This window comes from Apium graveolens, chromosome 5, assembly GCF_009905375.1.
Source record: "Apium graveolens cultivar Ventura chromosome 5, ASM990537v1, whole genome shotgun sequence".
NCBI classification, from domain to species: Eukaryota; Viridiplantae; Streptophyta; class Magnoliopsida; order Apiales; family Apiaceae; genus Apium; species Apium graveolens.
Genome location: NC_133651.1, coordinates 51,603,853 through 51,616,426, shown reverse-complemented (window position 1 = coordinate 51,616,426; position 12,574 = coordinate 51,603,853).

The window sequence follows — 12,574 nt, the reverse complement described above, 5'->3', positions numbered from 1 at the left end:
ATGTGATTTAGTCCACTTCCTTGCAGATAGAAGGTTTTCTCTAGAACTGGATGCTCCCCTTGATCCATGCCATCTTCATCAACATCTTCTGATAGTCCCCCTGAAACTATGCTCTCTGAGTTGGATCCTTCAGTATTTAAATTTTCAGAATTATCAGAACTTGGCTTATCAGAACTTGATGAATCAGAACTTAAAGAGCCAGTTGTATGTTCTGATGCTTCTTTAGATGTGGTTGCATCTTCAGTATGCTCCCCCTGTATAGGTGCACCTTCCTTTGGCGTAGTCACCACAGTTTCAATAACATCAGAGCTTAATCCATTAGAGTTTGCTGTATCAGGATTTAGACTGTCAGGATTGTCAGTATCAGAATTTAATTCTTCATTTTCAAATCTCAGCTGATCATGATAATTGAAATCTTCAAGTCCAGTAATTTTTTTATCATTAAAGGAGACATTGATAGATTCCATGACCACCCTTGTTCTCAAGTTAAAGACTCTAAAGGCTTTTGTGGAAAGTGGATATCCAACAAAGATTCCTTCATCAGATTTTAGATCAAATTTTGATAGCTGTTCAGGATGAGTCTTAAGAAAAAAACACTTGCATCCAAATACATGAAAATATTTCAGATTTGGTTTCTTTTTATTCACCATCTCATATGGTGTCTTTCCATGCTTGTTAATGAGTGTTGCATTTTGAGTAAAACAAGCAGTCTGCACAGCTTCAGCCCAGAAATAGGTTGGAAGCTTTGCTTCATCAAGCATAGTTCGTGCAGCTTCAATAAGAGTTCTATTCTTTCTTTCAACAACTCCATTTTGCTGTGGAGTTCCAGGAGCAGAAAATTCCTGCTTGATTCCATGGTTTTTGCAGAACTCTTCCATTATCAAATTCTTGAACTCAGTGCCATTATCACTTCTTATAATCTTCACAGAATCTTTGACCAATTTATCTAGTTGCCTGACATGATCAATCAAGATAGATGCAGTTTCACTTTTTGTGTGCAAGAAATACACCTATGTGTATCTGGTGAACTCATCCACTATGACCATAGCATATTTCTTCTTTGTAATAGACATGACATTTACAGGACCAAATAGATCAACATGTAGTAGGTGATAAGGCTCAAGAATTGATGATTCAGTCTTGCTCTTGAATGAAGATTTCCTTTGTTTAGCCTTCTGACAAGAATCACAAAGGCCATCAGGAGCAAATACTGACTTTGGCAGTCCTCTCACAAGATCTTTCTTGACTAATTCATTTATATTATTGAAATTTAAATGAGAGAGTTTCTTGTGCCAGTTCCGGCTTTCTTCAATTGATGCTCTACTAATCAGACAGACTGCAGAACCATCAGTACTTGTTGAAAGCTTGGCTTCATAAATGTTACCACGCCTATATCCTTTCAGAACAACTTTTCCTGTAGATTTACTTACAACTTCACAGTGTTCTTTAAAGAAATCCACATGATAACCTCTGTCACAGATTTGACTAACACTCAGCAGATTGTGTTTAAGTCCTGAGACTAGAGCTACTTCTTTAATGATGACATTCCCAAGATTGATATTTCCATATCACAACATTTTTCCAATGTTGCCATCTCCATAAGAAACACTTGGGTCAGCCTTCTCCACAAAGTCTGATAGCAGGGCTTTATTTCCAGTCATATGTCCAGAACTAGGATGTTTTTCATGTTGCCCTGCAATCACAAAGACCACTAATGATTAGTTTTAAAGACCCAGGCTTGCTTGGATCCTTTGGCCTTATTAAGTTTTTAACATTTGCAGCGGATTTAGCATCAGAGTTTATGTTAACATTTTTCTTATCAGAATTTACACTATCAGACTTTGAATCAGAACTTATAATAGAAGGAACAATGCTAACTTTCTTTAAAGAAGGTTGTATTTGATAATAACCATAGTATAGACTATGATATTCCTTACAAGTATAAATGGAATGCCATAAACTACCACAATGAAAACAAGAATTTTGTGGCTTATATTTAACAGACTGACTCTTAACTCCTGACTTTGAAGGTAAGGAGTTTATGTTCTTATTCTTCCTGCAAAAAGAAGCCAGATGGTTAGAACTTCCACAGTTATGACACGTTTTTCTAGGAGCATCAGGAACAGGCTGATAATCATTGCTTTTATTCACACCTTCCTTTCCATTCCTATTTTTTCTAGGTGATTTTACCTTGTTTGCATTCTTAACATCTTTCAGCTTATGCTTAAGCTGTTTCTTTGTCATTAAGCCTACGTTTACTTCAGTTGTCTTTTCCTGTTTTAGTTTGTCAGAAGTTAATTCCTTTTTAACTTCTGATTTCTCAGTATCAGGCTTTACAGCTACAAACTTAACAGGTTTTAACTTTGGCTTTTGTTTAACAACTATAGGCTTAATATCTACAGTTCCTTTATCATTCTTATCATCTCCATAACCTAAGCCCTCTTCCCAGTTTTCACTACTTAACAAATTCTGAGTTGTTCTGCCAGAGTTAGTCCAAGTCCTGATAATCTCTCTTTCCTTTTCTAACTCAGCTTTTAGAGATTCATTCATTTTAAGTACTTCATCCCTAACATAGAAAGCATCATCTCTATCTTTCTGAGTTTGATGGAACTTGACTAACTCGTTTTCTAAATAATCATTCCTCTTTTTACAAGAAAGATTTTCAGAAGTTAATCTTTCACATGTTAAAGTTTGGTCTCTATAGCTAATGAACATGGTTTTAAGATATCTTCTCAACTCATTAATATCATCAGTATGAAAGGCATAAGTAGTTTGAGGTACCTTTAACTCAGCAGCTTCAGAACTGCTTTCAGCACTTGCCATATCAGCATTTGCCATCAAGGCATAATTCTCCTCACTTTCAGAATCTGAGGTGCATATCCAGCTTTTCTTCTTTGTGACGAGCCTTGCCTTTGTCAGTCTTCACTTTCCTGCAATCAGGAGATATGTGGCCTTTCTCACCACAATTATAACATTTGGCATTTGTATAATCTCCTCTGTCAGACTTTCCTCTTTTGCCTTCAGATTTTCTGAAATTCTTCTTATCAGAACTTGCACCTCTCCTGGAAAACTTCTTTCCCTTCCTGAACTTCCTGTATGCAATCTTCGTGATTCCTTTCACCATAAGAACACACAGCTTCATCATCTCTTCATCAGTATCCGTCTTAGGCAAGCTTTCAGTTTCTGAGTCATCATCACTATCAGAACTTGATGACTCAGTATCAGACTCTGTGAAGAGAGCTTTACCCTTTCCTTTCCATGAGGTAGTTGCCTTGGGAGATTCTTCTTCAGCCTTAAGAGCAATTGTCCTTGACTTTCCTCCTTTGCTCTTACTTCTTTGTTCCATCTCAAGTTCATGAGTCTTGAGCATCCCATAAATTTCATCAAGAGTCATTTCATCAAGATTATAGTTGTCACTTATAGTTGTTGCCTTCAAATCCTAGCTTTCAGGAAGAGCTAACAGGAATTTAAGGTTTGAATCTTCAAGATCATATTCCTTATCAACCAGTGACAAATCATTCAAGAGCTTGACAAATCTGTCATATAAATCAGTCAATGACTCATTTGGCTTTGAGTCAAAGTGTTCATACTCTTGAGTGAGTATTGTTTTCCTGTTCTTCTTGATCGAATCAGTTCCCTGACATCTTGTTTCCAGGGCATCCCATATCTCCTTTGCAGTCTTGCAGTTAATTACCCTGTTTGACATTACATTATCAATGGCACTATACAGCAAGTGTCATACCTTCGCATCCTTAGCAATTGAAGCGATATCTTCAGCAGTGTAATCACTCTTCTCCTTTGGTACAGACTTTGTTGCTTCACCTGTAACTGCAATAGCGAGCTTTGTTGGATTGTGAGGTCCTTCCTTGATTCTGTCAAGATATTCTGGATCTGTAGCTTCCAGAAACATAGTCATCCTCACCTTCCATATGGGATATTCAGACGGTTTCAATATGGGAACTCTAATAGTCTCATATCGACTATGGATTTGTGTCTTTGAGGGTTCTTCCGTTTTGGTGGGCTTGGTTGGAGTTTCTGCTTCAGACATGATTGTTTTTGGATCTTAAACTGTTTGTGTGTTAACAGATAGGCTCTGATACCACTTGTTAGGTCACACACACTGTAGAGGGGGGTGAATACAGTGTATAGCACAATTAAATCGAATTATAATAACACAAGTAACAGAAAACAGACTTTATTCAAAGCAATAAATTCTGTTACAGTATGTGTTAGGTCCCAATTTGTTTGTAGAAGGGGGGGTTGAATGCAAACAATACCGTTTAGTCGAATAAAATGCGGAATAAAATTGTGAAACAAAATTCAAGTTAAATAAAAATATTATTAAACTTGAAAGGTGTTACAACTACGGTATCGGTTATAAGGGATTAATCTCAAATCAATTATTACAAATCTAGAATAAATTCGACATGAACTTTTTCTATTTTTGTAATTAAAAGATCAAATGCTAAATGCGATTTGAGATTAAGTTCTAGGGATTTTGATCCGCTAGATTGTTACACAAGAACAAGAGAGTGATTTCTAGTTGATTGGATTTAACTTTACAAGCTAGAAATTGTGATCTTGAATTAGCAGATAAGATGAAATATTTGGCTGCTTTTGCTCTGTTTGTTCTTGGCTTCTGTTTTATTGCTTGGTCTTGAATGAATTGGTCTTCTGCTTCTTTTAATCAACACAGCCGAGATTAATGAACTGGTATGACAATCCTTTGTCCAATAAGACTTTCGGTGTGACAATCTTTTAGAGCTAGCAAGACAATTAAAATGAACTAGCAAGACTTTCGGTATGACTATTGATTGTCATACCGATTGTCATATTAGTTCAAATGAAATTGTTTTACTGAATTAATAAGTGATTTTAATCTAAATAATAATTCTATCAAGACAATCAACTGAATTAGCATGACTTTCGGTATGACTATCAATTGTCATACCGATTGTCATACTAGTACAATCAGTTGTCTTTTTAGAATTAAAACAGATTTTAACCAATTAAAATTCTGAAAAACCTTAATATTAATTCAGAATTAATTAATCAATTAATTTAATTAATCAAATAAATTAATCTTTGCAGATATAATTTATTTTCATAATTAAATTATATGACTTAATTAATTAATAGAGAATTAATACTAACCCTGAGCAGCATCCATTCTTCTGACAATCTTCTGAAAGTCACTGAGACTTATGAATCAATTCCGTCACTTCAATGCTGACACTCGATGTACTGTCTGGTTCATGAGTGACTAACTTTCGTGACGTTTCTTCATGTCTTGACTTCGATGTTCTGATTGAATCCTTGTAATAAATGATACCCTGACGAGATCTCTGTCACTTGATTAAATCCACGATCTTGATTTATATCACTGAGGCATGATCAAATTCTTGAACTTCTTCCAGTGAATCTTCAAGTCTGCAGATGAACAATGTTTCTTTATTCTATGACAGATGTTACTTTGTGAGATCTCTCTGATGATAGATCCACTATTTACTTATTACATTCTTATTTGAGTTGAGTTAAATACTCGAATAAACGAGTAGGCTATGACATATGCCTTTCAATCTCCCCCTATTTGCTTGTTAGACAATAACAACAAATACCTAGAGGATAACTCAACTAACAAATAAGAAAAAGATATAAACAGTAATGTAAAGTAAATAGCAGAAAAGTTCTGGATTATATTTAACATTTTCCAGATTCCAAATGAAATTTACAAGTGAACACAAGATAGATGTTCCTCTAGCCTGAACATATAACTACATTAGACTATCTTGATTCATAAAGCTCTAATCATATTACATTGAGTTTTGAGCTAATTGACTTCAGTTGTCTTCTCTTCTGACTTCACCTTCTTCTAAATCTTGAAGCAATTCCTTGTCAAAGACACGATCCTTTTCTGAAGTGAAGCTTGCTGGTCTGACTGGTTGAACTCCAACTGACTTCAGCTTATTCTTGAGTTGATTGTACCTTTTAACATTCTTTTCACAGTAAGATTGAATCAAGTCAGCAGCTTGAGTCTTCAACATGGATGAATATCCAGCAGTTCTCAAATGATGTTCCATCCACCTGATGAGGATTGTACATCTAGCTGACAGATTTGAAGACAATCAGACTTAAAGAATCTCACCTGATGAGGATTGTTGACCACTTGAGGACTAGCCCTGCTGGCAAACTCTTTAAGCCTTTCTCGAAGAACTTCATTCAATTCTGAGCTTCTTTTGACTTTGTTTAAAAGAATCCAAATCTCTGACAAAGAACGATTCTCAAATAGATGAAGTGACACCTTGAATGATCCTTCACTCTGACAATATACAAAAATGCTCATCTCATTTAGGGATCTATCAAAAGCAGCTGTGATCCTTGAGACTTCAGTCTTGATAGCATTCATGTACATGTCATTGTTAGGATTTGAGATTTCCAGCTTGTCAAGAAGATGTAAGAACTGCCTATCATTGTTAGTGCTTAGCTGAGGCATATCGAGTACTCTCCTAGCTTCATCCCATTTTTCACCAATCTTTAGTCTGACATCTCTTCTCCTTTCTTGAGCCTTAATGTCATGAAGACGTTGCTTTTGAAGAGTTTCTGTTCTTTGTATGTCTTTCCTCCTGTCAATGATCTGAGAGACCTTCTTGAGTTCAGCTTCTTTTCTTAGCATCTCTGACTGCTCTTTCTGAAATTCTTTCTCAAACATAGGATCCACTGTATCTTCCTCTTCCCAATCTTAAAAATCACTTTCCTCTTCAGCTTCAAATAACCCATCTTTATCTTCCTGAACTGGTTCAGTGGGAATGTCAAAAATGTCAAAGTCATCCTGTTCTCCACTGTAGTAGACATCATCAGCCTTTCCTTTGTTTCCAGCAGAGGTATCTTTTTCCTTCCCTTTGGCACTACTCCCTTTCTTCTCCCCCTTAGTTGAGGGATCCTCTACTGACTTTCCTTTGGAACCTCCATCACCTCCAGAGCCTGATCCTCCACCAGACGGTCCTTCAAAATAAGCTCTTTGTTCTTCATTAGGGCAATGAGAATTCTTGATCATGTAATATAGGTGCTTCATCCCTTCATTGAGATGTTCCATGCCCGTCTCTATCTTTAGAAATCTTGAGGAGTCCAGTGAATGATTTATCTCAACGAGGTCTTCAAGAGAAGTCATTCTTGTATGTAGAGAGCAGAAGTTGGATATGTCATCAGCTGATAAATTTGGAGTGTCCTGAATAGAATTGAGCTTTGGTATTACAGTGGTCTTTAGATCTGAGATGTCATTCCTTATGATTGCAAGCTGATTGTTGACAGAGGTGGAAGAAGAAGACCGTTCAACCACTTGTGCTTTGAATGCTTGAGCTTCAGCTTGGCTTTTAGCAAGTTCTTCTTTTAGGGCAGCAATCTGAGCTAACAGGTTTACAGTATCAGTGTCTGTGTGTGCTCTCACCTAAATTTCACTCGTGTTTGGTTCACTCATCTCACGTGCATGTGTTTCTCTCAATATAATTGCTCGTGAGGAGTCTTTCAGTTGCTGTTCTTCTGTACCTGCATTAAAAATCACCCTAGCCTCTTCAAGAGAGGTCAGTGGTGGTGCAATGGGAATTCGCGAGTCCCGATCCTCAGTCAAACCTATCAAATCTTTTGGAATAGATGTCTGAATTGCTTCAGTGATAGATTGACCGAGTTGCCCTCCACTTTCTCCAGATAAATCTGCGAGTGGAGAATCCCATAAGGGAGCCAGAGGTGTTGGATCTGGGAGGGGAGAAAATGACTCTATTAAAGATGGCGGAGAGTCAGATTTTCCCTCTGAAGCATGTGACTGCTCTTCTGCCGTAACTATGGCAGGCACTGTAACCGACTCTACGTGCACTCCTCGCTGTGTGTCCTGAGTATGATCTGGGGAAGTGTATGGTTCCATTGTGAGTAATGGAATTGTGCTTGACTCAGTACAAGATGCCATGGCCCTATGGCGAATTTCAATAGATGCATCCTGTTGAGAGAATGCCTCTAGTAACTGTTCATTGGCCATTTCAAAGTCCATGTCCTATTGGGAGGACAAGGATGGGCTTTCAGATGCCTCAGAATATGTTCTTCTTTTCTTAGGAGGAGGCAGAGCTGAGGGTTCACTCATATTTAACAATGAACTACTTCCTAGTAATCTCCTGGGTAACATTTTAGACAGTGGGGGAGAGGTTGAGATAGAATGTGACTCTGTGTTTGGCTCTATGACCTGGGATTGAAGCTGTGGTTCTACAACTTCATGGTCAGCCCTATCAACCACTGGGGGTCTTTCAACAGAAGTAGGAAGAGAGTGAGAGTGAGGAATTACTACCTGTAATGGAAGAGTCTGGGTGGCTTGAACCACTGGAGGTTGAGGTTGCTGTTCATGGCCGGGAAGATTGAAAATAGGTAAGGGAATATAATTGGCCATGAAAGCAGATACAAGTACTGGAACTTGCATAAATTTGAAGGTTGTGTCTTGGCGAGTGTAAATCTTTTTGCTAACTGGAGGGGGTTCGGTTACCGCAGAGTTAGCAAAAAGGGCTTTGTGTTCAGGGGTGAGTAGATGATCTGCTATAAGCATGAGAAAACGAGCATAGTAACATGATACCCTACGATTTGTAGAATGATCACGTAAAGCAGAAGTTAGACGTCTCAAGAGAATGGGAAAAAGTAGTTTGCCAAAATTGATCCTTTGATTGAAAACAACCGCAAGACCAATATACTGCAGAGTGGAAGTGATGTTATGAAAATTGGATTTTGTGCAGTTGGCAAACACTTTGGAAAGTGTATCGAAGAAAATATCCCATTCAGACACCAAATTTGATTTAGAAAGTTTGGTTAAATTGATCACCCCCTGATAGTGAATAGCATTGAAAAAATTTGTGATATCATTTTCAGAGGGTAAATTACAGAAATTGTCTAGTGGAAAATTTAATGCACGATTGACGACTGTTTCATCAACTACATACTGTGTGTTTGCGACGGTGAATGAAAAAGATTTTGAATCATCGGCCACAGTAGAGGTTGTGCAAATCAGTCTAAGTAGATCGACGTTTAAAATCACATTTGATTTAATAGCAGAGCTAACAATCGAATGGTCATTTAAAAATCTAATCCATGGCTTAAATTTTTCCACATCACATTTTTCCGGATTAAAATAACCAACCTGATTATGCGCGACAATTTGGAAATTGAGAGCCATTTAAAATAATAATAAGACACACGCTTTTCAAAATTTTAAGAATAATATTAAGAAAATTCGAATTAATTAAATTAATTTAATAATTCGAATTAAATTAATTATAATCGAAAAATTTAGACAGAAATGTATCTCGTTAAAATTCCTAACTCACAAACACAGTTTTGACAAACCAAAAGACACAAATCAGAATTTGAAAATAAAAATAAAAAGTTCAAAATCAACAAACACAAATTGAATTTGAAGAGGCAAACTGATTTTTATTTGTTTTTGTTTTTATTTAAGAAAAATCCAACAGCACCTTTGTATATATATACTTGTATGTATATATCACAAAGTGTTGAATTAGTTTGCTGAGTAAAAACTCGAGCAAGGAAGGAATCAGATTGATGGTTTTAGTTCGAAGAGAGAGAAGAGAGAAAATGAGGAAGAAACTGTTCGAATTTTTTTAAAGAAATGAAACTGTTGTGATGGTTTAAAACAAAACAACAAACGCCTTTATATAACAGCTGGTATGACAATCCGGGATTGTCATACCGATTGTCATACCAGGCAAAAGAAGGAAAAGAAATAACAGAATAAATACTAAAATTATAACTGGTATGACAATCTGATAGTCATACCGATTGTCATACCAGTATAATAATAAAATGAAATATATATATAATGTTTATAACTGGCAAGACAATCCAATAGTCATACCGATTGTCTTGCCAGTATAAAACTATACTGAAGAATATAATAAACATAATTTAAACTGAAATGACTTTCAGCAAGACAATTTCAATTGTCTTGCCGATTGTCATATCAGCATTAAACACAGAATTAATATGAAAATAAGTATATATATATATAAGTACTGAAACTATTGTAATTAATATATATATATATATATATTAATTAAATTAATCACTAAAACTATTCAACATGCCCAATTTACCAACTAATCTGGTAAATGTGGATTCGTCAAGTGGTTTAGTGAAAATATCTGCTATTTGTTCTTCTGTTGGAACAAAAAATAGTTCAACAGTACCATTCATGACGTGCTCTCTAATAAAATGATACCTGATGTCAATGTGCTTTGTCCTCGAGTGCTGCACAGGGTTGTTGGTGATGGCTATTGCACTTGTATTGTCACATAAAATAGGAATCTTGTTCAATACAGAGCCATAGTCTCGTAGTTGGTTCCTAATCCACAAGATCTGAGCACAACAGCTTCCAGCAGCAATATATTCAGCCTCGGCCGTTGAGTTGGAAACTGTTTGCTGTTTCTTGCTGTACCATGAGACTAGCCTGCTTCCTAGGAATTGACAACTTCCTGAGGTGCTTTTCCTATCAACAACACTTCCTGCGTAATCTGAATCTGTATATCCAACAAGGTTAAAACCAGATTCTTTAGGGTACCAAATACCTAGATTTGGTGTTCCCTTAAGATATCTTAAGATTCGTTTAACCGCAACGAGATGAATATCTCTAGGATCCGCTTGGAACCTTGAACATAAACATGTAGCATACATAATATCTGGTCTACTTGCAGTAAGATAGAGTAACGAGCCAATCATACCTCTGTAGCTTGTGACATCTACCTTAATGGAGTTTTCACATGGTCCAAGCTTGACAGCTGTAGTTGATGGAGTCCTTGCTGATGCAGAATCCTCTAGATTGTACTTTTTGAGGAGTTCCTTGAGATACTTGGATTGACAAATAAATGTTCCATCTAACCTTTGATTTACTTGTAATCCAAGAAAGAACTTCAGCTCTCCCATCATGCTCATTTCAAACTTGCTGTGCATTAACTTAGCAAATCTCTTACAGAGATTATCATTAGTAGACCCAAATATTATATCATCCACATAGACTTGGACTAATATAGTATCATTCTTATGTTTTTTAGAAAAGAGAGTTTTGTCTATGACACCTCTAATAAAGCTATTTTCAATAAGAAATTCAGAGAGAGTGTCATACCATTTTCTTGGAGACTGTTTTAGCCCATAGATAGCCTTGAAAAGAAGGAAGACAAAATCCAAATGATCTGGATCTTCAAAACCAGGAGGTTGCTCTACATATACCTCTTCATCCAGCTTTCCATTCAGAAAGGCGCTCTTGACATCCATTTGATAAACTTTAAAGTTTGAAAATGCTGCGAATGCCAGAAATATCCTGATGGCCTCAAGTCTAGCCACTGGAGCATAGGTTTCATCATAATCAATGCCTTCAGCTTGAGAATACCCTTTAGCTACCAGTCTTGCCTTGTTTCTTGTAACCACGCCATCTTCATCTAGTTTATTCCTGAATACCCACCTAGTACCAACAGCTTTCTTGTGTACAGGCCTAGGTACCAGTTTCCAGACTTGTTGACTTTCAAACTGATTGAGTTCATCTTGCATAGCAATCACCCAATCTGGATCAGTCAGTGCTTCTTCAATTTTCTTAGGTTCCATCTCAGAAAGAAATCCTGAGAACAGACACTCATTTTGAGTAGCACGTCTAGTTCTGACTCCAACATCTGGATCACCAATAATCAACTCAAAAGGGTGAGCTTTATTCCAGACTGTCTGTCTTGGAAGATGTGATCTTGATGATTCGCCTTGAAATTCATTGTGATGTTGTGTCCTACTAGATGATCCTTCAGCATCTCCCCCTGAGTTGTTGCCATGTTGGCTTGAAGATTCTCCGTCAGTAGCAGTGGTATCTCCATTGTTGCCAAAGTTTCCATCACTATTACCTTGAGTATCATAAGGATTAACAGGTTCTTCACCAGCAACAACCTCAGGTTCTTGACCATGTTCTGATTCTGAATCTGACGTATCATCAAACTTCAGTTTCTCAGAAGGATCTTCAGTTTGGATACTAGGGAGTTTAGTGTCATCAAATGTAACATTGACACTTTCAGTTACTTTGTGTTGATCAATGATATACACTCTATATGATCTTCTTCCATATCCAACAAAAATACCCTCATATGCCTTTGCCTCGAACTTACCACGACGATCATCTTCATCCTTGAGCACGAAGCATCTGGCACCAAATACATGAAAGTATTTGATAGAAGGTTTCTGTTCATTCAAAATCTCATAAGGAGTTTTCATGAAGTCTTTGTTGATTAGAGTTCGATTCTGAGTATAACATGCAGTATTGACAGCTTCAGCCCAAAAGTACATTGGAAGACCTGATTCATTTAACATCGTTCTTGCAGCTTCAATCAATGTACGATTCTTCCTTTCTACCACTCCATTTTGCTGAGGGGTTCTAGGAGCTGAAAATTGTCTGGTAATCCCTTTGTCTGTACAGAATCCATTGAGAAGTGTATTCTTGAATTCTGTCCCATTATCTGACCTTATTGCTCTAACAGGGACGTTAGAATCTAACTCAATC